The sequence below is a fragment of the Castor canadensis genome, chromosome 4 (assembly GCF_047511655.1).
Source record: "Castor canadensis chromosome 4, mCasCan1.hap1v2, whole genome shotgun sequence".
Taxonomy (NCBI): Eukaryota; Metazoa; Chordata; class Mammalia; order Rodentia; family Castoridae; genus Castor; species Castor canadensis.
This window is the reverse complement of record NC_133389.1, coordinates 135,715,519-135,743,114: the sequence shown is the minus strand read 5'-3', so window position 1 is coordinate 135,743,114 and position 27,596 is coordinate 135,715,519.

Below are 27,596 nucleotides of genomic sequence, written 5' to 3'. Positions count from 1 at the left end.
CATGCCAGAAAGCACATATCACAGGGAGATCTTCCCACCATAAAGGAAGGTGAACACCACTCTGCCTCAAATTTGACCAATTCCAGGAAAGGCATATTTTAAAATAACCCAATAGGAAATCTAGGCAACCTCAGGGAGAAGAATATACACTCCATAATACTCAGCCAATGAGGACCAAGGGAAGGGACTTGCACACTAGAGAATAAAATGCTTGTTCTAACCACTTCCAGAATGTCTTCTCCTCAGGCACCTATCTTGCAATATCTCTCTTCCACTGTACTCCATTTGTCTCTAAGTCCATTCCTTTAGTTTGGACAGGTGAATGTATTTCTTACAAGGGAGAAGTATGAGAGAGCACCATATATTCACAGAGAAGTACAAAATGCTTTGGGAAATAGAAAATATTTAAAATGAAGAAGAAAACCCAAAACAAACAATCCCCCCACAAAACAATAGGTATACAAAGTACACTAAATTAAACAAAATAACTACCCTGTATTTCTTGTTGAGGAGAAATGTGTATATATACTGGATCCTGTTCAAGTATCTGATATTCTCTTCCAATCTTTGACCTGCAGAAGTCTCTATCTTTCTAATGTATTTAGGTACTCCAGCTACATTCTAGGCACAAATTGCGCTGCTGGGTGCTATAGCATTCTCTTCAGAGGGGCAGGGCTACCAAGTAGTTGTGTCCCTTGGAGTTTGGAGCTTCTTCTGGAACCCTGGCCCAAACAAGTGGTGCCTCCCAGTTACATGATTCGTTTGGTGGGCATGGGTTCCTAACACTGCCAGTGAGCTTACAGTGCAGCTTAGCAGAGTTTTAGAACACAGTTTTCCACTGGGTGGTGGCTTCTAGTTCTGTGAGTGGGGCTGCTTCAGGATGGCATCACACAGGATAGGCAGGTGGAACTTCCTATCTCCATCTTCGCTTTAGGTGGGGCTGCTTCCTGAAATGGCAGCTATTGGTATGGGTGGGGCAATTTCCAGTGAGCAGGGGCTGAAAACTTTGTGGTTAACATGCTCCTCCTAAGGTACCTTCTGCAAGAAGCCTGCACTCTTCTCCCCAGTTACTCTGTTGGACCGCTCAGTCAGTATAGCATATCGTCCCCTCTGTCTTCTCAAGAAGGTTAACATCTGTGAAATAGTGAGGGTGGGAACCTCCACTGATTTGCTGGGTCCACGCAGAGTCTCAACTGAAATTCTGATTGGTTAGTGTTGTTTGGAGGTATAGAGGAAAACCAAAACAAACAAACAAAAGAGCTCAATGGGCACTCTGCACTTTCCAAGTGGAATTTTGTCTTTCTGCCCTCTCACACACTTTGGTGGATGAATAAGGATGCACTAGAATTCCTGCTCTTGCTTGTAATTACTGAACAGAATTATTGCTGTATATCAGAACAGTATCTCACTTAATCCTTGAGGTGGATTTCAGGCTTGTGGGAGATATGGGCATTTTTTGCACCTGAAAATGCAGTAACAGAGGGTCACTAGGATCCTTTGTATCACCTTCTGGTTGGGTCTTTAGTTCCCCTCCCCTTCCCAAGAGGAGCAAGCGTTGGGTTTGGAACTTTTTGCTGATTTCTCTGGTATCTTTGCTTTTCCTTGCTCATTTTTATTTTGCCACCTCTTGTGTGATTCCCAGGATTCTTTCTCTCTTTCTTTCTTCAGGATAAAGACTCTCTTGAGTTTTCTCATTCATGGAGTCAAAACAGTGGGTGTTTCTAATCTGCTTTCTTGCCTTTGACCAAAAAACTTAAGTTTCTATGCAAGATGCTGAGATCAGAAGGATCACAGTTCCAGACCAGTCCAAGCAATAAAGTTTGCAAAACTTCTATCTCACTATCTGAACAGAAAATAGCTTGGCATGTTGGCACTTGCCTGTCATCTCAGCTAGGGCAGGAAACATAAATTAGGAGGGTCACAGTCCAGGCAAGCCTGGGGAAAAAAAAAAAACCAAGATCCCTTCTCCAAAATATACAGAGCAAAAAGGACTAGAAGCATGGCTCAAATGGTAGAGCACCTGCTTAGCCACTGTGAAACTCTGAGTTCAAATCCCGATACCACAAAAAGTACATTTGTGAATCTATATCTATCAAGCTATCATTTGTCATCTAAAACATGTAAGGTTAAAGACTTTTTTAAAAAATTAAAAATTAAGAGTTCTGCATGCAAGCTAACATAATGAACATCTTCATGCCAACACCCATGATTTACCAAATCTTCCAATCTTACTTTCTTCAAAAATTCCACTTTGTGTCTTAAAACTGAATCTTCTTGATTTTAGTTCACAGTTGCTATGTTTCTGGAAAAATCCAAGCTTATAGCAATAGAATCCTCTTTTGGAACTACCATGAGTAAAGGAAGGACAATTCTTCCTTCACATCACCCAATATACACATACCTCTTAGGCCAGTAAATCAATCTCTGTCTGAGGTCTAGGCTCATGTCATTTAATTTCTAGGCCACAGGACCAAGGAGGAAGAACATAATGACTTATGTGGACTTCTCCCTTTAGTTCTTGAGGTACACTCTACTATGACTGGGGTTTCCTATCAAAACTACATTATTAGTAGAATTGACCTACAGTTTAAAAATCAGACGGGATTGCTTTAGCTTTTTAAATTTGAGCCTTCATATTAGATATAATAGTGTCTAAAAGTGAACTGCTAATACCTACCCAGAAACTTCTTCCTCAGTAACTGACCATTTCTTCCCTCTCTCTAGTTGTTCCAGATAAAATTTATGGAATCCTTAATATTTTACTTTTTCACATATTCTGCAGCAATTCATCAGCAAGTGTTAGATCTGGAATCTCATTCCTCCATGCACTGCCACACCCAGACACCCAGGCTCAACCCTTTCTTGAATAATTACAATAGATTTCTTTTTTCCAGAGACAGGGTTTTGCTATATAGCCCATGCTGACCTTGAGCTTCTGATCCTCCTACTTCAGCCTTCTGAATGCTGGGATTACAAATACATACTGCTGTTTCTTTTTTGTCCTTTCTGTCCATATTCTTAACACAACAGCTTGAAAACGTTTTAAATAAGTCAGATCATGTTCTTACTCCACTCAAAATGCTCCATTTCATTCAAATTAAAAGTAAAAGCCCTTAAATTGGGTCATAAACCTATTCTCTCTCTCTCTTTCTCACTTTCTCTCTCTCTCTTTCTCTTTGTCTCTTGCTATTCTTCTCACCTCCCTCAGCTCAGCCATACTCACTGCTTTCTGTTCCTTCAAACACAGTGAATACAGTTTCACCTCTGGATCTTCACCTGTGCATTCTCTCCATCATGGAATATTTCTTGGAGTACTTCTTTATTTCTTTTAATTTTCCCTTAATTGTGACTTATCAATGATTAAGCAAGGTCAGATCATTCTCTCTGGTACTCCCTAACTCATTGTCTTTGTTTTACCTTTGTGGTAATTACTACCAACTGACATGCCACATAGTTATACTTGGTTCCATATACACTGGGCCCTTCATTCTACCAGAGAGCATGCTCAATCTAAAGAGGAGGCCCTCTGTCTTTTTTATTTACTGCCTTATTCCCAGACTTTTGAAAAAATGCATTTCAACTGTCACTTCTTCACAGAGGCATTTCTTGACCATCCCCAAAATCTAGTCTCAATTAAGTTCTTTCTTACATTTTCACTCCAAAAGCTCTCTCTTTCTAGTGTGCAGGACTCTGAAAACTGCATTAACATGATGAACATTGAGTAATGTCTGTTCCACTAAAATTTAAACCATAAGAGAACTGGATCTTAGTCTGTTTGGGCAGCTGAAACCAAAATTCTTTGCCCCTTTATTACAAAGATAACTGTTCCTCCATTGTTAATAACATGTTCCTCAATTCTGTTTGGGACCTCACCTTTACCACCCATATTCCATTCTGTTACCCATCATGTAGGAATTCTCTCAGAAAATTAAGGCTTTCTCTACAGCACTCCTCTATTCTTTCTTAGCCCTCACCAAAATCACTGTTAAAGGTTACTGTGTGATAACATAGACTTTTCAGTTCTCAAAATTCTTAGAGACCCTACCATTGACCCAATTTCAAGCTGACTTCCAGATTTTTAGGTATTTGTTACAGGACACCTCCATTTCTTATTACCAGTTTTCTGTCTTAGACTATTTGGACTGCTATAACAAAATACCTCAAACTGGGGAGTTCATAAACAAGTGCCTAGGAGATGATATTTGCTAACTCTTTCCTTTGGTTATCCAAAGCCAATGCCCTATCACTGTGAAGAAACAAAAGCCAGTTCCTGTATGCCTCAATGGCAAGAAGCACTTCCCTAATACCTTCCAACTAATAAGGGATTGCTTTCTCTTGACACCTTAGCTCTGAGTCTACTTCTAAGAGAACCTGACATATGACAGGTAGAAGGAGCATCCCAGGAATAAGAAATGGCAAGCAGCTTGACCTCATGGCCATCATGAAGCAGAGAGAAAAAAGAAAGAGAGTGAAGGAGCTGAACTCTCAGTGCTGGACTCTCAGTGAACCAATGCAGGTAAAGCAACAAAGGCTGAGAGCAAGGGTGGAGCAACAAGCCAACCTCCAGAGTAGTTGCTAGCACTGAGCAGAGGTCAGGAGAGGCACAAAGGTTGAGATCAGAGGTGGGGTGACAAACCAACATCTCAAAGCAGGGCAGGTAGTAGATCCCAGAGATAATCTTGTGGGACAGAGGGCAGTATTCAAAACTGAATTGCCCCACCTTGCTAGGGGAGTAGCTGATCGAACAGAGTTGCAGCTAAAGAGCAACACAGCTGCTGCCTCGTGAAAACAACAACAGCTCTGACCACACTGCACAAACTGGTAGACTAAATTCACCTCCTAATTGCAGCTAGCCCTGTGGATAGAAGGAACCAAATAATACTCACAAGCCAGTCACCTGGTGAGACCATATTAGAGCTCCCATTTGTATACCAATACTAGGATTAGATGTCTAAGGAATAACTCCAGAAATTTTACCAAAAGACTGAACTTTTTGTTGTTCCTGTACCTGGTATATTTTGTTGTTGTTGTTTTCTGTACTATTAACTTCACCATCACTATTTTTTTATTCCTATTTTTATCCCCTTCACTTTCCCTCCTTTTCCTGTGCTACAATCCATTGTTCTCCCTCCCAACTACTCTTTCAGCCCCTTCTTATCCACTCTCTTCCCATCCTCCCCTCCCCCTTCTACCCTCCCCCAAAATGTCACCACAATACCCCTCCCTCTTACATACTCACCACACACTGACTAGCCTACTATACCAACTGTACACAACACCAGGACCCTGCAATCCCTAACACAAGCACCCTCCACTACAACAGCAGAAATACACCCAAACATGCACAAGGGCCACAAAACCAAGCAGTCCCCAAACATATTCCCCCACCCACCCACTCCTTCCCATGCCCCTTTTTTAGTGCCACCTTTACCAATTACCTAAATTTTTATATATAGCCTAATAAACATGGCCCCCAACACCCACTGTTTATAGATATTATCACCAAGGGGGTTTATATATAATATGTAAACAACAAGTCTAGCATTGAAACTGTGAATTTGTTATTGCTAAATGACACCTCCAGGCCCAGAAGAGAAAGATCACATCAACCTAGCTAACAACCAAGTCAGTCACAACACAAAAATTAAATGAAGGGAAAGAAAACAGGCAATTAAAACTACCAATTAATCTATCAGGAATATAGTTGCACAGCACCAGGTGAAATGATAGGAAGCAGAAGAAGGAATGAAAACCACTTTCCTCAAAAAAGAAAAAAATTCAATACAGGATTCAGTGGAAAATGATGAAAATGGATACTCAGTCCCTGATCCCAACAAAACAATGATAAATGTTAGTAAGGAGCCAGTTGCCCACAAAAAAAAACCCCTCAAAGATGAAATCTTGGAGGAATCACTGAGAAATTCACAGAGAAGATACTAGATATGGTTAACCAGAATGTACTAGATGCACTCAAGAAACTTCAAGAAACCAAAAATAAAGAACATGAGAAAACACAGAAACAAAGGAACTCAGAGAGGACTTCAACAACCACCAAAGTGAAACAAAGAACACAATATAAAAAGAGATATATGAATTAAAGATGACAACACAAAATATAAAAGAGGTGTTTAACAAAGGTATGGAAAACATCAGAAAAAAGAATCAAATAGAAATCCTGGAAATAAAAAGTCACCTTAGCCAAACAAAAAACCACAGTAGACAGCCACTCCAGCAGAGTAGAACAAGTGGAAGACAGAATCTCTGAGCTCAAAGATAAAATAGAAATTAAAGAAAAAACAAAAGAAATCTTAGCCAAACAACTCAAGAACTGTGAAAGGAATATGCAAGAACTCAGCAATTCCATCAAAAGACCAAACTTAAGAATCATGGGCATTAAAGAAGGAGAAGTGGTGTAAGCCAAAGGGATATGTAATAGATTCAATAAAATAATAACAGAAAATTTCCCAAATCTTGAGAAAGTTTTGCCCATTCAGGTACAGGAAGACTTCAGGACACCAAACAGATTTTACCACAATAGAATCTCCCCATGGCATATTACCAGTAAAACAACAAGCACAGAGACCTGAGAAAGAATATTGAAAGAGAGAAAAAACAAATAATTTATAAAAGTAAACCCACCAAAATGACAGCAGATTTCTCAACAGAGACTTTAAAGCAAGAAGAGTAAGGAGTGAGATATTTCAGGAACTGAATAAAAATCATTTCAGCCCTAGGGTATTCTACCCAGCAAAACCATCATTAAAAACTGAAGGAACAATAAAAATCTTCCACAATAAACAAAAACTAAAACAATATATGACTACCAAGCCACCAGTACAGAAGATTTTATAAGAAATGCTGCACACAGAAGATGAAAGCAAACAAATCCATGAAAGGATGGGAAGTATCAAAGCACAAGAGAACAGAAGACAAGTAATCAGAGAGTAGCATTGATTTGATGCACACAATTAAATCCTTAAAACAACTAAATGGCAGAAATTGCCACATACCTATCAATATTAACATTGAATGTCAATGGACTCAAGTCCCCCATCGAAAGACATCATTTGGCAAACTGAATTAAAAAGGAAAATCTGACAATCTGTTGTTTACAAAAGACCCATCTTATTGACAGAAATAAACACTGCCTTAGGGTGAAAGGCTGGAAAAAGATTTACCGAGCCAATACCCCTGAAAACGGACAGGAGTAGCAATACTATATCAGAAAAAGCAGACTTCAAACTTACATTGGTCAAATGAGACAAAGAAGGACACTTCATACTGATAAAAGGGACAATACATCAAAAGGAAATAACAACTATCAACCTATATACACCCAATGGCAGCACACCCAATTTCATCAAACATACACTAGACTTAAAAGCAATATAGACTCCAACACGGTGGTAGTGGGAAACTTTAATACCCTTCTATCACCAATAGATAGGTCATCCAAACAAAAAAATCAACAAAGAAATCCTAGAACTAAATGACACCATAGATCAAATGGACCCAATTTATGTCTACAGAATACTTCATCTGACAACAGCACAATATACATAATTCTCAGAAGCCCATGGAACTTTCTCCAAAATTGTACATCTCACAGGGCACAAAGCAAGCCTCAGAAAATATAAGTAAACAGAAATAACTCCCTGCATTCTATCTGACCACATTACATTAAAACTGGAACTCAACAACAAAAACAAAATCAGAAAATATGAAAATAACTGGAGGTCAAATAACACATTGCTCAATAATCACTGGGTCACAGAAATAAGAAAGGATATCAAAAGTTTCCTGGAAATTAAAGAAAATAAAAAAACCACCTACCAGAACCTTTGGGACAAAACAAAGGCAGTCCTAAGAAGAAAGTTTATAGCCATGAGTATATATATTAAAAGGACAGAAATATCTCAAATTAATAACCTAATGCCATATCTCAAACTCCTAGAAAAACAAAAATAAGCAAAACCCAAAACAAGCAGAAGGACAGAGATAATAAAAATAAGTACGGAAATTAATGGAGACCAAAAAAACATAGCAAGGAATCAACGAAACATAAAGCTGATTATTAAAACAAAAATAAACAAAGGATGCAGGGATGGTTCAACATATGCAAATCAATAAATATAATACAGCATATTAATAGAAGTAAAGACAAAAACTACTTGATCATCTCAATAGATGCAGAAAAAGTCTCTGATAAGATTCAACATCACTTCATAATAAAAGCTCTCAGAAAACTAGGAATAGAAGGAATATACCTCAACATTATAAAGGTTATATATGACAAACTTATAGTCAACCTTATACTTAATGGGGAAAAAATGAAACCATTTTTCCTAAAGTCAGGAATGAGACAAAGATGCCCACTCTCCCCACTCCTATTTAACATAGTCCTGGAATTCCTAACAAAAGCAATAAAGCAAGAAGAAGAAATAGAAGAAACACAAATAGATAAAGAAAAAAATCAAAGTATCCATATTTGCAGATGACATGATACTATACCTCAAAGACCCAAAAACACCTAGACAACATAAACAGATACAGCAATGTAGCAGGACAAAAAAATCAACTTACAAACAGTAGCCTTTGTATATTCAACAATGAGCAAATTGAGAAAGAATACATGAAAACAATTCCATTTACAATAGCCTCAAACAAAATCAAGTACCTAGGAGTAAACTTAACAAAGGATGTGAATGACCTCTACAAGGAGAACTACAAACCACTGAAGAAAGAGATTGAGGAAGACTACAGAAGGTGGAAAGATCTCCATGCTCATGGGTTGGGAGAATCAACATAGTAAAAATGGCTGTACTACCAAAAGCAATCTACACATTCAATGCAATTCCCATCAAAATCCCAATGACATTCACCACAGAGATTGAAAAATCTACCATAATGTTCATTTGGAAACACAAAAGACTGCGAGTAGCCAAGGCAGTGCTGAGCAAAAAGAGCAATGCTGAAGGTATCAAATACCTGACTTCCAACAATCCTACAGTGCTGTAGCAATAAAAACAGCATGGTACTGGCACAAAAACAGATATGAAGACCAGTGGAACAGAATAGAGGACCCAGATGTAAATCCACACAACTATACCCATCATTTTTTTGACACAGTGCTGAAAATATATGATGGAGAAAAGATAGCCCCTTCAACAAATGTTGCTGGGAAAAGTGGTTATCTGCCTGCAGAAAACTGAAACTGAATCCATGCCTATCACCCTGTACTAGTATCAACTCAAATGGCTTATGAACCTTAATATCATACCCAAAACTTTGCATTTAGTAGAGGAAAGAGCAGGGAACACTCTGGAAGCAATAGGTATAGGCAAGGACTTCCTCAGTAGAACTCAAGCAGCCCAGCAACTAAGAGAAAGGATAGACAAATGGGAGTACATGAAATTAAAAAGCTTCTGCAAAACAAAAGAAATGGTCTGTAAACTGAAGAGACCACTCACCCACAGAGTGGGAGAAAATATTTGCCAGCTCTACATAAAAGGACTGATAACCAGAATATACACAGAGCTCAAAAAACTAAACTCCCCAAAAATCAATGAACCATTAAAGAAGTGAGCAACTGAACTAAATAGAACCTTTTCAAAGGAAGAAGTCCAAGTGACCAAAAACACATGAAAAATGTTCACCATCCCTGGCCATAAAAGAAATACAATTCAAAACAACACCAAGATTCCATCTCACTCCTGTTAAAATAGCTATCATCAAGAACACCACCAACAAAAAATAAAAAATGTTGGCAAGGATGTGGGGAGAAAAGGAACCCTCATGCACTGTCAGAGCCAGCAATGGGAACTTGCCTGTGTGAGTTGGTACCTGGCCTTATGAGAAAGCTCCAAGGAACTGGGGCAAAAGTCTCAGACCAGACTGTGCCTGTGTGAGTTGGTATCTGGCCTTGTGAGAAAGCCAGGCATCCAGAAAAACAATATTCAAGGTTCCCAGATGACTTCATGTCCTTCAGATGTAAATAAGAAAGTTATGTTGACTGTGTGCTTCTCCTGCTTCTCTGTTTCCATTTTAAAGGAGACATAACAAAGAGTTAATTTTAACTGTGCTTCCCTGTACTAATGTAACCTTGGCATGCTTTTTCTGACCAAATGCTCTCTGTGTAAAAGGAGTTTATAAAAAGCAATGTATACTTCATTAAAGGGGTTATTGAGCAGGACTCAGTAGTCCCCTCATTTTTTTATGGCTTTGGTCACCCAGGTTCCACCGGTAAATGGCATTACAATATACTGCTGGTGGTACCGTAAGCTAGTACAACCACTTTGGAAAACTATATGGAGAATTCTTTAAAAATTAAACATAGATCTGCCATATGATTCAGCAATACCACTCCTAAGGATATAACCGAAGGAATGCAACTCAAGTTATTACAAAGGCACCTGCACACCATGTTTATTGTAGCACTATACACAATAGCCGAGCTATGGATACAGCCAAGATGTCCCAGTACTGACAAATGGATTAAGAAAATGTTGTATTTATACACAATGGAATTTTATTCAGCCACAAAGAAAAATGAATTTTGACCTAAAACAAATGCATTAATATTATGGACATGGGTCACACACTAAGGGAAGAACACACAGGAGGAATAGGGAAAGGGAAGGAAACCTAAAACTTGAATGTGTTTGATGTGTTCACTGTACAGGAGCAAATATAGTAATCTTAATCTTAAACTTCCACAACGAGAAGGGGACTAAGAAGTAGTGAAGAGGTCTAGTAGTGATGAACGAATACACACGTGCATGGAAACAATGCTAGGAATCTCTCTGTATAGGTATCTTTATCTCCAACTAGCAACAATGCTATGTCCTTTTTATTATCTCTTATGTTTTCTCTTCAACAAAATTGAAGAACAAAAGAGCAGAACAGGTTCTGCCTAGAAGCTGGAGGGGAGGGGTGGCCTAAACAATGCATACACATGTGAGTAATGTCAAAATGATAAAATAAAAAATAATAAAATGTTTATTAAGATATATTATTATACAGGGAGGATTAAAAAAAATAAATAAAAGAGAAAGAGAGTAAGGGGCCAGGAAAAGGATATACCCTTTCAGGATGTAGAAGTCACTGCCTTCAGTGACTTACTTCCTCCAACTAGGCCCAATCTCCTAAAGTCTCTACTGCCTCCAAATAGTGCCACCAGCTGGAGACCAAGCCATTAGCACATGGTCATTGGATAGTTGTTGGAAGCCATTTTAGGTTCAATACTTAACAATTACCAAAAGGATTTTTATTTGAACCTATTGTCTTGTTTCCCATTCAGTTCACATTAGCATTATTTCCCCTGATATTTTAAGAAAATTTTCAATTCTTATTTTTATAATTTAAAAAAATGGAAAACCATTACAACTGTAGCAATACCCATAAAACAGATTTAGTTTCAGAATAACTAGACTAATTGAACAATTTAATAAGGTACAAAAGGAAGTGTGAAAAAAAATCACCTAAATGGCCAGGACATTCATGTTAAGTAAATTGTCACTATGTCAAAACTTAATCCTACATTCTACCAATTATGAATTTCTTTTTCTGCCCAGTTTTAAAAAAACTATTAGATTTTATTATATCTCTTAATAGTTTCAAATTTGTGATGCAATAAGTAAAATACAAATATTTAATTAATTATGTCTATTTTGAGGTAATAAGAACAGATACTGATAATGAATATTTCAGATGGATGAAGTCTATACACAGTCACAGTTTTAAATGTTTTAGTTAAAAATAATTCCATTACTCATACACCCAACAATAAAAATATTTCCAAGACCAAAAATCTCTTCTGTGGGTAAACTTGTCTGTACTCAGATAGGTAGTTTTCCAAGCATAAAATGAATCATTAAATATTAATAACTATCAATTTCCTATATAGCTGTCCTGAAAACACTTACCACAGATCATAAGCTCTTTGCCATTACCAATGAGTCATGCTTAGCTTCTGTTTTTGGTCTAGATCACTCAACTGAGAACACAGTACTTTTATCTTTAGCAAAGTCTTATCCTGGACTTTAAATTGGATGCTTTTAATAAGGCCTGGGTTTTCTGAGAGGTATTGACCTTTCAATGATACCTTTCATTTATCTGCCATGTGGACCTATTATCTATAAATTTACATATCTTTTTCTAAATAAAATGTTAAATTATATCATTGAGCATCATTATAGTATACTGTATTTGTTTTCTGGGACTACTGTAAAACATTATCACAAACTTCATGGCTTAAAACAACAAAAAATTATTCTCTCACACTATTAGAGGCCAGAAGAATGAAATTAATTTCTCTCAACCAAAATCAAAGTGTCAACAGGAGTGCGCTCCTGTGGAAGCTCTAGGGAAATATCTGTTCTTTCACTCTTCATCTCCTCTGTGTGTGTCACATCTTGCCAGGTAAGATAATATTCATTCTTCAGCTCTGCAAAGTAATATTCACAGTTCCAGTTATTAGTACATGATCATATCTTTGGGGCCACCATTTGTCCCACTACACATAGCAATATTTTTTGTGGAGTTGGAGATCAAACTCAGGGCTTATGCATGTTAAGCAAGCACTCTACCACTGAGCTATATACCTAGCCCCCAAAACTTCATTTTTAATGGAAAACATCTTTATATTGTGTTCTTTTAGGATATTGCTACTAAAGGAAATATTGTACATTTAAAATTATAGATGCATGTATATGTGTTTTAAGAAGAATAGATATGTAGACACTTAGAAAACAAATGGGTCTCTAAGCAAGGTGAAATAAAGCTAAGAAACAGATTCAGTTTTTAGTTTCTTCAACCATAGTGCAGGGTAGCTTGTCAAAAGCTGTACAACTATATACTCTAATGATTCTTAAATGACCCACCTGACTCTCCCTTTTTGCATTTCTCTACTTTTCGCAGAAAAATCTTAATTTCAAACAATTTCAGTCACTGAACTCAGTATGTTCTCTGAATGGTAAAAATATTGAGTCCTATGACTAAGATCAGCAGTTAAAATCGGCCCAGTTTCCACCTGTCATCAAGCCATGATCTGAAGAATAACTTTCCTGCCATTTCCCAATTGGACTTATTTCCTTTGAAAACAAAGACATTCCTGTTTCAACCTTTTTCAAGTCTGTGTATTCTGCCTTGAGCAACAGACTTTAGACATTTCCATTTATGGGTCTAGGTACATAATTTGCAGGGCTCATTGCAAAATGAAAATGTAAGGTCCCTATTAAAAACTGTTAAGAATTTTAAGATATTAGAAAAGCACGAAGTCTTCAACGCTCAAAACTTTTACAAAACACATTGTGCATATCCATGAAGCCAGTCCAGTGCCATCTTTACAATTGGAGCATCTTCCTCAGTGTGGGCTTCCAAGTACAGCCTTCTACAATTTGATACGCAGCAATGCTACCCTTCAGCACTTGCATTGCTATAGTCATCCTCACAAAGTCCATTTACTAACCAATGATAAAATTACTCAACTAAGTATGGGGAAATATGTTGAAAAGTTAAATGTTCCCAGATATTTTACTTTGGATATCAGTTTTAGGTAATGGAAACCCAACTCAAATTAACTTGAAAATTATGGTTAATGTATTCAGAAAAAAATTATCTAGAGTTAGGGTTGGAATCTAACTTGATTCCATCAATGTTTTTATTTCATTTCTCTGAAACCCCTTAATTTTGCCCTCCTCCTCTGCTCTATGGAGGTAAAAGATGACTTCTGTAGAGCTAGGCTTGATATTTATATCCAACAATGACTAGAGCTAAAGAGAAACTATTCTTTAATAATTCCCTCCTGATAGTCCTTCAGTAAATGTTCCCTTGAAGCTTACTGACTCATGGAGAAGCAAGTGCCCTTTACTGAACTAACATCTTGTGACCAAGAAAATCCTGTGTTCACATAGGCATAAGCCTGCAAAAAGAATGGATTTTTCTTTAGTGGTGACTTGAACTAAGGAGATACAGGGATATTTCTCTTTTTTAAAAAAAAATTGAAGTATAAGTAGGAAAATGAAGATGAGTAGACTGGTAAAAGCTAGATAAAACCCAACATTTTCATTGAAAACCTTACTTACTAAAAATGTGTATCTAAACTTTTCTTTAGTATTCTTATTGAGGTAACTTCAAGTTAAATTTGTGATAGCTAAAACATAGCTAGCTAAAGATATTAAGTACCTAGCTAAAGATACTAAGTATCTAAAGATACTAAGAAATCTTAGTATCTTTATGGTGCTTTTTAAACTATAACTCCAAATGGTTCTTTTTCTTAAATTGAAAATTTCCAATTAGGAAAAGTGGTGCTCTACACTTTTTAGCAAAAGATACAACAAATGTATGTTTTAAACAATTAAGCTGAAAGAAGTATATACCAATGATGCAATTTGTGAAATCATCCACAAACCTAAGGAAAATGTAGAACTATAGCCCTGCTGCCACGCTTTTTCAAAGGTAATGCATATCAATACAATCTTTAAGTAATCTTCATTCTTATATGAAGGACTGAAATTTCAAATGATATGAATATAAGAAGGAAGTCTTTATTAAAAAGAACATTATTTATGAAAGGATTGCCTACTATCTTCAAAAGTGCTCTAATGTATTCTCTATGAGACAATTTGAATGACACCTTGGTAAATATTCAGCCATACCTCAATTATATGACCTTAGAGAAATACAGAAGAAAAAAATTAACCTGTCATTTAATCTATAGTTTCTTGAAGCCCATCTATTGAACTTAGGCTGAGTATTAACCAAAACATAGCAAAACTTCTCAAAACACATACATAAATAAAGTGTATCATTTAATTGGTATCACTATATTATATCACCATTAAAAATTAAGAGACAGTTGCCAATTTGTCCTTCATCCAAAAATATATAATCATGCCTCCATTAAATAGTTTTTGTCCAAGAAAAATACTAATAATATCATATTGTCAGAATAGAACATAATGCTCTTCTAGTTACAAAACTGACTAGCTTAATCTAAAATAATGGATACTTAGTATAGTTCCTTGTATGAAAATTGTATTTTGTAACTAATAACATGAAGCTGTGAGAGAACATTTGTCTACAAATAAAGGCATTTTCTCAACATTTGAGAACATGTCCAAAAAATAAGTATATAAATAATATACTTGTTGTAGGGGAAATTTACAGTTCAAGAAAATGCCATTAATGTACTTTTAGGAAGGTTTCTTGTAACAGCATTTTCCTTAGGTCTAATAAAAGCAAGTTTCTTGATAAATCAATGTGTCTAGAAAAAATAAGTATTTGTGAACTAGCTTGTGCCTCTTCACCACCTACTCCTAAAGTTTCCTTTATATTTTCACACACTTTACCACTCTTCATATACTATTTTCTTTCCTATCATTAAGGCACTTTGACAGCTAGTACAACTTTCTCCAGCAGTCTGAGAGTATGTATCTACCCATACAGGTAACATTTCTCTTACTGTAATACAGTGTTAGCAAAGAATAATGCAGTCAGATTGTATCTGACTTAGAAGAATGTATCTTTAAGCTTGTAGACCATGTACGAAATATGATGGGGGATACATGAATTGACAAAATTATACTTCAAATACTTTTATAATTATTTATTTACTTATTTATTTAGTGGTGCTGGGGATTTAACCCAGAGGCCTTGTGCATGGTATGGATGTGCTCTACCCCTGAACTACACCCCAATCCTTCCATGATTTTTGAAAAATGAACTTGACAATATAATCTGGCAAAGATATGGGTCCATGTCTTTTTTTGTTTTGCTTTATTTTTATTCATTTTTTGACTCATAACATAGTAATGAAAGTTCATTTTCCCTAATTTCTACCCCAAGAGGTTATCCAGTTGAAATCTGGGTTTTATATATAATGGCCTAGTAGCAGATTTTTGTTTCCAAAGCATTTGTCTAAGAGACCTAAAGCAGGAATAGTTAAAATAAACAGAGAATAATATGTGTGCTACTGAAAGGGAAAATTCCAAGACAAGACCTTTCCCTGGGGCTGGAAATGGAAAAGGAGTTGTATGTTATGGCCAACTAGATCCCTGCCAAGACATCCCAGTGGGTCAGGCAAAATCTCTATGTGCGTGTACACAAGATAACTAAATGTAACACATGGGCATCTAGTAAAGAATTCTGTGGCCAATTTTGTGCTGACTTGCATTGAGAAACTCTGGGAAAAAGCTAACCAACAGTCTTGTCAAAGAAAATAAGCAGCCAGTAGCCAAAGAACAATGGAAGGTGACCTCATCCACTGAATTACTTAACAGAAATGTCTATATACTAGGCACTTTGTACTAAAAACAAGCCTGTCTACCCAGTGTTTTCAAGATTATGTAGATCCTGAATGGTTATAAAACTCCAATATGAGTAATGATGAGCTTGGCTTGGCAAAAGATGATCAGGAATTTTTTTTTTTTTTTGGTGGCACTGGGGCTTGAACTCAGGGACTCATGCTTGCTAGGCAGGCTTGCTACCACTTGAGCCACTCCTCCAACCCTGTTTTGTGTTGTGTTGGGTATTTTCAAGATGGGGTCTAACTATTTCCCTAGACTGACTGAAATAATGTGACATTTCTTCCCCGAATATCAGGAATCATTTTAGACCTAGTACACTCACAAATACAGAGTTGACATGATACTAACACTCTTCCAAATTGAGTTTTCTCAATTATAAGTAGGAAAAATATCTCCATCTCTTTTGTAAGACTTAGTGAAAATCAACTTATTGGGCAAAAAATCTTGGGACTGAATTACCCTGAAAATTTATATAACTTTTCAGGATATCAGTTACCTTACTTATAAAATGATGGTAGGATTTCTCAGTCTCAGCATTATTGACACATGGGGACTGCTTGTTGTTATTTTTGTTGTGAATTGTGTAAATGTTTAGTTTCTACTCACAAGATGCCCATTGTACCCACTCCTCAGTTATGACAGCCAAAAGAAAGTCTCCAAATGGTACCAAGTGTCCTCTAGGGCACAAAAGCATCCCAATGGAGAACCACTGAGAGAGGCCTAGCTAAAGTTCCTTCAAATTTAACATTTCATAATTCTATGACATTAGATAATGGACATTAAGAGTACTTTATAAATTGCAATGTAAGATACAAAAGTGATATATTCATTTACTAAGCAGACTTAATTAGATAGTTACCAGGAACAAGACAACATACTACAAGGACTGAAAATGAATTGCAAACTATGCCTCTCCCTAGGATGAAAAGTCAACTGTGCATATTAATAACATTTTCAATATCTTCCATAGAAATGGATTTCAGGGTTGGAGCATTAGAGTAGTACACTAGGTAAATTCAGGAAAGAAAAGCAGCAGCTTTATAGTGTTTTAAAGCAAAGTAGGCCATTTAAGAAAACTGTGCCATGGATTAGGCTAAGAAAAGCTTTACTCTCACTAATGTGGTTTAAACTTTCATTATTAGACTCATAAAATTTTAGAGTTTGAAGGGACCTTAGAGATCAGCTACTACCATCACCCTCATTTTACAGATGAGGAAATTGAATCTTTCCTATCCCCTGTGCATGTTGAGCATATGTAACAGAAATAAGTAAGAAAAATCTAAAGATGCCAACAGCAGCTGGAGGTTCTCAGTTTATACATTAAGGTTTAAAGGGAATAACACAAAGCATGACCTTCTACTAAATGAGGAGAGACTTGCTAATACTGCATGCCAGGATATTGCATACAAGATTAAAACTATGATGCCTGGGAGGGCATATAAGAGCCTTAAGTTCAGTGTGTAGGAAGACTTTACTTAGTTCTAAGTATGGTGTTTTTTAAATTCCTTGCAATAATATGGATGTACCTAAAGGCAGGAATTTCCTGATCTCAACCCTCTTCTTAAAGAGTTTAGCATACATTATTTTAAAGGCAAATAATAATGCACAATTACAATATTTTTGAGATGCTTGGTAATACCTATACTAACAACAACAAAAAAACATAAATGCATCAAAGAGAACAAGTATAAAGCAATAGTTGCTTTACTGCTGGCACTGTATAACCTGACACATACGTCTGATATCACTCAGGTACTACATTTCTCGAAATGCTGTGGAAGTCAATTAGCCTCCCAGAAATACATTTCCTTGTTTTAAATGTATTTTTAATAAAGATTTAAACATCAAAAATTAAAAATAAGAACTGAGGGAAACTGAAAATTGGAATAAAAAGGTATTATGCCTTTTATGCCTTTTATTATTTTTTTATGCATATGTACATACAACGTTTGGGTCATTTCTTCCCCCTTCCCCCACCCCCTCCCTCTCCCCCCCATCCCCTCACTACCCGGCAGAAACTATTTTGCCTTTATCTCTAATTTTGTTGAAGAGAGAGTATAAGCAATAATAGGAAGGACCAAAGGTTTTTGCTAGTTGAGATAAGGATAGCTATACAGGGAGTTGACTCGCATTGATTTCCTGTGCGTGTGTGTTACCTTCTAGGTTAATTCTTCTTGATCTAACCTTTTCTCTAGTTCCTGGTCCCCTTCTCATATTGGTCTCAGTTACTTTAAAGTATCTGCTTTAGTTTCTCTGCATTGAGGGCAACAAATGCTATCTAGTTTTTTAGGTGTCTTACCTATCCTCACACCTCCCTAGTGTGCTCTCGCTTTATCATGTGATCAAAGTCCAATCCCCTTGTTGTGTTTACCCTTGATCTAATGTCTGTATATGAGGGAGAACATATGATTTTTGGTCTTTTGGGCCAGGCTAACCTCACTCAGAATGATGTTCTCCAATTCCATCCATTTACCAGAGAATGGTAACACTTCATTCTTCTTCGTGGCTGCATGAAATTGCATTGGGTATAAATACCACATTTTCTTAATCCATTCGTCAGTAGTGGAGTATCTTGGCTATTTCCACAACTTGGCTATTGTGAATTTTAATTTATTCTTTAAAATCTTTTAAAGGTTTTACTTGACAAATAGATGATATATGTACTAGTTGGTTGTCCCCAGATTAAATATCCTAATATTTAAATCTGAAAATATTTGTATTAGGAGAATATTTTAAAGTAATAGTTTGTGGGCTTTGGCATTTCCCTATATTCTCTGGTGCTCCATTCAATGGACCAGATTTTTTTTCATTAATTAATTTGAGTAAAGGTTAACAAAAAATAAAATAAGGAGAAACCTCCAAATTGTTGGCTGTAGAATTTTAAAGAACTAATGTGGTGAATTGATCTACTTCAATTTGGATAAACACATTCTGAAAAAGTAGAGGCTGCCACTAGAGATAGTTGAGTGGTAGTTAATACTTCTCCTATAAAAGAAGCAAATCTCAGTTAAAAATTCTGCCATTTATGATTCGTTTATTGGCAACCTGGAAGATACATAAAATAATTATACCATGAGACCTCAATGTTTCAGCTTCCTGACTTTTTTTGTACTCCAAAAATATCCTGTATGAGACATTTATTGAGGCAAATGTACCAATACCTATCATTACATGCAGCAATAGTAAGATAATATGAGAGGTAGAAACCTCCCTACTAGAATACCCAAGAATTTAATTTTTACAGTATATTGTTCTAGATCAGACAAAGACAAAACTTTCCAACTAGAGGACTGAACCTGATCTAAGGATGCCATGCTACTTACTGAAGTGAATTTTGCAGTATCAAAAACTACCTACTTTTCAGTAGCTATGGCAAGAAAGGAAATATCACCCGTATTTTTTGGTTATGAGTTATTTGTCTTCACTGGAAAATGAGAAGGCAAAATTTTAAGGAAAATTACTAGAATTTCATTAGTTGGCAGTGAGATGAAGATATGAAAAAGCAAGTCCCCAAAGCATAAAACTTTCAAACTGAAATATGCTAGGAAAGAATTTCAGCAAATGAATGTAATGTAATATTTTGAATTTAACACCCAGAGGTGGAAACAAAGATAGTTTGATGCCAATGCACATTCTAGTGAAATGCAGTGACAGAGTTTTCCATGAAATATGAAAAAGCAAGATCAAATGAAATTGTGAAAATTAAAGATACCCTACAGAGATTGTGTGATATTTATATCTTTTTCACATAGAAATGGTAGCCAAGCACATTTGATGAGCACTCTTTATTTCACCAATGAAGAACGTATTAATCATTTCTGTACATAGATTTTGGTTGCAATATTTGAAGTATTTATCAGCTATGTTCTTTCTACAGTGAGAATTCCTGATTCATGATACTTCAAATGCCAAGTCACTACCTCTATCACATATACATACATGGCAATATTAATACAAAGCAATTTTAGAAAATCTATGAGTCAAAAACTGCCAAAGATGTCTCAGTTTTCAATGACCATGTCAGTAAAATTTCCCTATTTTGGCCAGTTTCTCCCTGTTTTAAAAGAATGAAAGGAAACAACAGCCTCAAGTTATCATGTGGTAATATGTACAAAACAGATTTCCTTGGAAGCTTTCTCTTAATATATAGTATCAAAAATAGCTAAAGATGGCCACCAGGTTTTCAGAGTATACAAAGGCCTGCCTTGGGATTCACAGCAGCACTAGCAGTCTTATTCTAAGTGGAAGCTGAATTGTGGATTGCAGTCCTGATGTCAGGAGCTCCCTGTTGTCCCTCTACTCTCCTAACATTTTTGACACCTACACCTGGGGATTATGACTTTTCTTTATTCTGTAGCACCTCAAAATAAGAATACTTCCTTTAAAGTTATTATCTTGGCTAAAAAAATGAAGATCTTTTCATTTAATGAATACTTTTGTCATTTTTGAATGAATTTATTTCATATTTGGTAAGAGCCAAATCATCCTATTTTTAGGTGACTTCCAATGTGCATCCTCATTTCCAGCTTCTCAAGGCATCCTACAGCTCCTGGAACTGTTTCCTTCACTCCTACCTTTCACATTCAGTTTTCTTCACCAGGCATTTGCCCCTCCTTCATCTAACCCTCTCCTACACTTAAAATCTCAGAGAGGCAGGATTTAGCCACTCTGGGAAGTGTTCCTTATGTTCCCAATGAGATTTGGCTACTGCTCCTCTGTATAACCAAAATGCCACCATAACTTTCCAAACTCCAGTCTTAGGACAAAACGAACTCCTGATGTTCTCAATACTGTTGTCACTGTATTTCATTTTGATGAAATAATTATTCCAAGCTGTCATTAAATAAGAGTTTGATGTTAAGGTGGTGGCTTAGATTTTATTCATGGACTGACTCATCTTTGTACTTTCTATTAAGTTCTTTGGAATCATTAAAATAGGTGTTTGGCAGAACCCTTGATTCTACTTCATTGTTAAAGACACATTTGCTGATTCTTTAAATGTCACTTGTATTCTGCATACTTCCAAAAATCTTAATGACAGAACTCTAAACTCTGCACTGTGGTCTCTGTAAATTCTAGTCTCATAGGTACACTGATCAGACAGATTATTGTACATGCCATTTAAACTTGGTTCAGTTAAAGCCAAACCACAAAGAAATTAAGTCCTTTGGGTAAAATATTGCATATTTTTAGGGCCACTATGCTTAATTTTACAAATATCAAAAGGTTATTAATTCCTAGACATGAAAATATTTCTTATATTTCTGATGTGAAATTAATAATTTGTTAAATGAATAATTCTCATGAAATTCTCCAAGGCTCAACATACTTTCTTCTGTCTTATAATACTAATGAAAGATTGTGAATAGCAAAAAAAAATTAGAAACAGCTTAGTTTAAATCAAGTCTGATTTTGATATGTCTCTAACATGAAGGAAGCTACTGATAGTTTGCATGCTTAACATGTTTATTTCAAGGAAGAAAAGTTTCCTCAGAGCGTCAGAGAGTAGGGTGAGAGGCAGCAGCGTCCACACTTCTGGCCCCTTTGCTGAATGAGCTGCAGGTCCAGGTGGCAGTGGCTCCTATTCTGCAATGGACCAGAGGCTTCTCCCACCATTACTGACCCAGGTCAGGTTCAGAGCCTGAAATGACACTTCCTGGGACCTGATGGTAGTGGCACAGCCTGAAAGCAGGGGCTTGGAGACCTGAGATGGAAGATCAGTGTGGATCTGAGTTCCTTTATCTCCTACCAGGGCCCACATAGATCAAACAGCTGACAGGTAAAGGAGCAGAACCAGGAAGACAATGGTAGGAAAGTCTTCATCCTACCACAGACTGATACTGGAAGAGATGCAGGGAAGAAGGAAGAGAAGGGCACATTTTGGCAATAGGGAGTGAACACAACTGTTTGGGAATATGTACAGCTTTTTAGAGGCCTGTGTGTAACATAGGGGCAAAAAACCTGCTTTGCTCTTAACCTTTCTAAAGCTCCAGTCTTTGAAAATGAAACTTATTTTTCCACATCTAAGACTTACAGATGCAAAGAATTTGTAGACATATAATAAAGCAGAGTTAAAAATCATGCAGTTTGTAAATGCCATTTTGACAAAAAAAAAAAAGAAAGAAAATTAAGTCATAGAAAAGAAATGCCTTCTGGGAACTACTTCTGGAAATGGAATTGTTAGACCATCTCTGGAAGTGACATTTCCACATTTGATCAATGGGTTAGAGGAAAGGAGATGGAACAGCAGGCTGTGAAGAGGCTGATTAGAAAACTGAAGGGATTTTTCATCTGTAATTGGAGTGTTGAGCAGAGGTATGCCATATATACTCCATTCATATATAAAGGAACCAAAAGCTAATATAATACCTACATTCATAAAAATATAAACACCAGGGAAGAAAAAATACATCTCCCAGTAACTTACAGAAGCACAAATGAAAGAATAGAATCTTTGGAAGTAATTCTGCCATGAAAAGGAAGAATGGTATTATGCCATACTGCTCATGTTTCAAAGTTATATTCACATTAAAATCACTGCACTGTGGTACATTTTCCTCCTCAATATTGTGCATATGTGTTGAGAATGTTAGGCATTTTTTAATTTCTACTATTTCAGGATATTATGAAGTGCTTAACATGTTAAACGTATATAGTAAATTCTGTATTTTGAAACTTTTATTAAAATTTTTTGAAATACTATTGTTGTGTTTGAGTTTAGTGGTAAAAACCATTGCTCTGCAGTCTGCACTGTGTCTGTGTACTGGTTTCCAAAGAAGGTGGAGGAGAATAAACACAAAGGGTTTTTCCAGAGTAAATAACATTGTTGCTTCCCATGTTTGTACAGTTTGTTCTTCTTTGCTGTGTAGGCAGTTTATGAAAATGGATGGATGAGCTCTAGTTTTATAAAATCTGGTCTTAGATGTTCAAGAGTTTCCCAGCACATGACAAGAAGACTTTTTTTAATGTTACACAATGAAAAATGTGGAAACAACTCATCTATATATGAATATAATATAATGTACTATATTGTAAGTTGTTGAATATTAGGGGAGTATGGTGATAGACAATGAACAAGGGGGAGGGGCTAATTTGATCAAAGCATGATATATACAGACCTGAAGCACCAAAGTGAAACCCTCTTGAATTATCAATATACGCTTAAAATAACTGAAGGGCAGGAGGGAAAAATAGGTCTTTTCTGGGAATGGGTACCAGTAGGAGGTGGGTAAGCACAAGGAAAGGGTGAATGAGGGTGTATATGGTGGATGTATTTTGCATCCATATATGAAAATAGAAGAATGAAACCTTTTGAAAAGGTTCTAAGAAGGAGGGAGAAAAGGGAGAACAACAGAGGGAGCAAATCTAAGTTATATTGTAACCACATATGTATGTATTGCAATGTATCTCCCTATACAACTATTATATAATAATAAAAATTTTTTTAAAGACTGTCTTTTGTGACAAACTTCAGTCTGGCTCCTTTTGGTCCTCTGTCTTACTTTCCCCAAACCTGGGCTGTGTCCTTGGCCTATTTAGTTCAATTTCAACAGGAAACCTACTAAGTCTGTCTAGCAAAAGTAATAGTCAGTATCTTATTCTGGCCTATCTTCAGCAAAAAATCTGTCAAGTTTATTTACTCAGAATTGCCTTTACCCCTGATGTTTCCTCTTAGTAATTTTCCATCTATACACAACACTCTGTTCCTCATTCCTCACTCTCCACTTATTTTTGTTGTATTTGGAGGGGAGCCTGATTTCTCTATCTACCTTACAACTTAATTATAACATAACGCCTTATAACTCTTTAACAAATGTCAAGAATAACTTTAACACTACATCTGGCATTGAAATTAATAAGAAAGACTATCTTCTGAAAAATTTGAGAATTATAATACACTCAATTGGTAAGAAAAGACAAAATGTTCATATGGAAAAGACACTTTCAGGTTATAGCTACTGTCAAATGTGTACGGTTTATTCAATACTACTATATATAGGAAAAAAAACAAGTTTTTATTGGAAATATCTAGCCTATTTTCAAAGTAAAATGCTACTTTGTAAATATCTTTTGCAAGTGTTTAAGAAATAATGTCTTTAGAATGAAGACATTAAAATAATTCTGCAAGGACATTTCACTCAACAGCAGCAAAATACACGTTATCTTCACATTTCCACACAATATACTCCAAGACAGATCACAGGATCTCAAGGATTAGATCACAAAATAAGTCTTAACAAAATTAATACTGATTAAATATTCTTTCTGATTATAATGGTATGAAACTAGAAATTAGTAATAGGAGAGATTTTTGAAAGTTCATAAATATATTAAAATTAAACAACATGCTTCTAATAACCAATGAGCCAAAAAAAGAAATTAAATGGAAACATTTAGAAATTTCTTCAGACAAATGAAAATGGAAAAAGAACATATCAAAAAAGAAATATCTCAAATTAAAAACCTAACATCACATTACACTTCAATGAAGAGAAAGAAGCCCAAAGTTAGTAGAAAAGAAAAAAAGATCAGAAGTATTGAAGTAAGAACAAGAAAAGAAATAGAAAAAATAAATGAAACTTAGAGTAAGTTTTTTGAAAGGATAAACAAAATTAACAAATCTTTAGCTAGACTTACAAAACACAGAAAAAATACAAATAAAATCAGAATAGTAAGAGGAAGAATTACAATTGACATTATAGAAATACAAAGAACCTTCAGAGACTATTATGAATAATTATACATCAACAAATTGAATGACCAAAAAGAAATGGATAAATTCAAAGACACAACCTGCCAAGACTGAATCATGAAGAAATAGAAAATCTGAACAGAACAATAATGAGTAAAGAAAACCCCAGGACCTGGTGGTGACTGTATTCCTAAATTTTATCAAGCATTTAAAGAAGAACTAATATAGATCACTTTTGAACTACTTCAAAAATAGTAAACAAGAGGAGATTCTTCTTCCAAACTTACTTTATGAGACCAGCAAGACCCTAATATAAAAGTCACACACTTCCAAAAAAGAAAATTATCCCTAATAAGCAACAATACAAATTCCTAACAAAGTACTAGCAAACTGAATTCAATAGCACAATAAAAGGATCATTTATCATATTCAAATGGGATTTATCCCATGATGGCTCAATATATGCAAATCTACAAACATGATAGACCACTTTAGCAGTATAGAGAACAAAAACTACATGACTGTTTCCATAGTTGAACAAAAATCATATGACAAAATTCAATATCCTTTGTGATTAAAAAAAAAAAGCCCAACAATTTAGGCATAGAAGGAATATGTCTCAACACAATAGGGATCATGTGTGGAAACTTACACTTAGTATCACACTCATAGTGCAAACATTAGTCAAACAGATATGCTCACTCTCACCACTTCTATTCAAGTACTGCTTAGACCTAGCTCAATTAGACAAGAGAAAAAACAGCATTTAAGTTGAAAAGGTAGAAATTAAGTTGTCCTTATTTACATGTAGAAAACTCCAAAGAATCCACCAAAAAAACTGTTAGAACTAATAACATACTAATGAATGATACAGGACATAAAATAAAGATACAATACTGTTTCTATACACAATCAATGAACTAACTAAAAATAAGAAAAATCCCACTTGCAGAAATTAGTAACAATAATACAAAATACTTAGTAATGAAATTAATCAAAGTGAAAGAACTGTACTGAAAATTGTAAAAATCAATAAACATAAAGATATACCATCATCAATTGAAAAGATTAATACTGAAAAATAACCACAGTTCTCAAAATATAATTGCTGTCAAAATTCCAGTGACAGTTTTAGTGAAATAGATAAAATAATCAAGGAATCCTAAACAACCAAAAGACTCTGAATAGATAAGACTGTCTTGATCAAACAGAATAAAGCTAGAGGCATCATACTTCTTGACTTCAAAATATACTACACAAAGTTCTAGTAATCATAGAGCACGTCACAGGTGTAAAGACAGACTCATTGGTCAATGAAATAGAATAGAGCAACCAAAAATTGAACCATGCATTTACAGTTAATTGGTTTTCAACAAAGGTGCTAAGAATACACAAAAGAGAAAGGATAGTCCCTTCAGTAAATGTTGTTGAGAAAACTGGATGTCCACATACAGAAAACTGAAATGTAGAGCCTTATTTCACACCATATACAAAACCTAACTCTAAACTGATTAAAAATAATTATGAAAACTTCTAGGAAAAAACAGTGAGAATGCTCCATGACAGTGTCTGTCGATGATTTTTACTTTAATGCAATCTTATTATCTATTTTTGCTTTTGTTGGCTGTGCTTTTGGGGTCATATAAACAAAAGTTGAAATTACAGAAGTAGAGAGTTGAATGGTGGTTACCAGAGTCGATGGTTACTAGGGGTTGAGTGTTGGAAGTGGAGGAGGTTGGGGAATTGCTAATCAAGAGACACAAATTGTATGTTAAATTTCTAGTTCCTTTTCTTTCATGTTCTCCAAATTATTGAACAATATTAATAGTAGTATTTTCCTCAAAGAAATGCTTTTCTTCTTTTTTAACATATTTACATGTACTACATGATTTTGTGAAATATGTATATGCTGTGGAATGTTTAAATCAAACTAATTAACATATGCATTACTGCCTATACTTAACACTTTTGTGGTGAAAACAATTAAAATCCATACTCAGCATTTTTCAAGAATATATTGTTATTAACTATAGTCACAATGAATAGTAGGAATAAGTTTAAGAGATCCAAAGAAAAAAATCATTTCTATAAGGAGTATATTGCTATTAATATTATTTAATAATGGAGGACATATGAGTGAAGGAGCTAGAAAAAAATGATTTTTTAGTGTGTTTATAGATGGTCGGTGTAAATAAACCATTTTTTCTGTATACATTAAGTGTATTTTTGAATGTATATAGTATATATAATAGACAAATTAATCCTAAATTTGCAACATTGACTCACTAGATGTGTTAATAGTGCCAGTGGATAACAAGGAAAATTTAGTAAAAATATAAGTAACATTTTGTACACTTTTTGTTTTTCTGTGGTACCAGAGCTTGAACTCAGGGCCTATACCTTGAACCACTCCACCAGCCCTTTTTGTGTATTTTCAAGATAGGGTCTCCCAAACTATTTTCCTTATCTGACTTCAAACCACAATCCTCTTGATCTCTGCCTCCTGAATAGCTAAGATTACAGGCATGAGCCGCTGGCACCCGGCTTGTACACTTTGTTTTGACATCCATAAGAAAGCTTTTCTTCTGTAAATGATT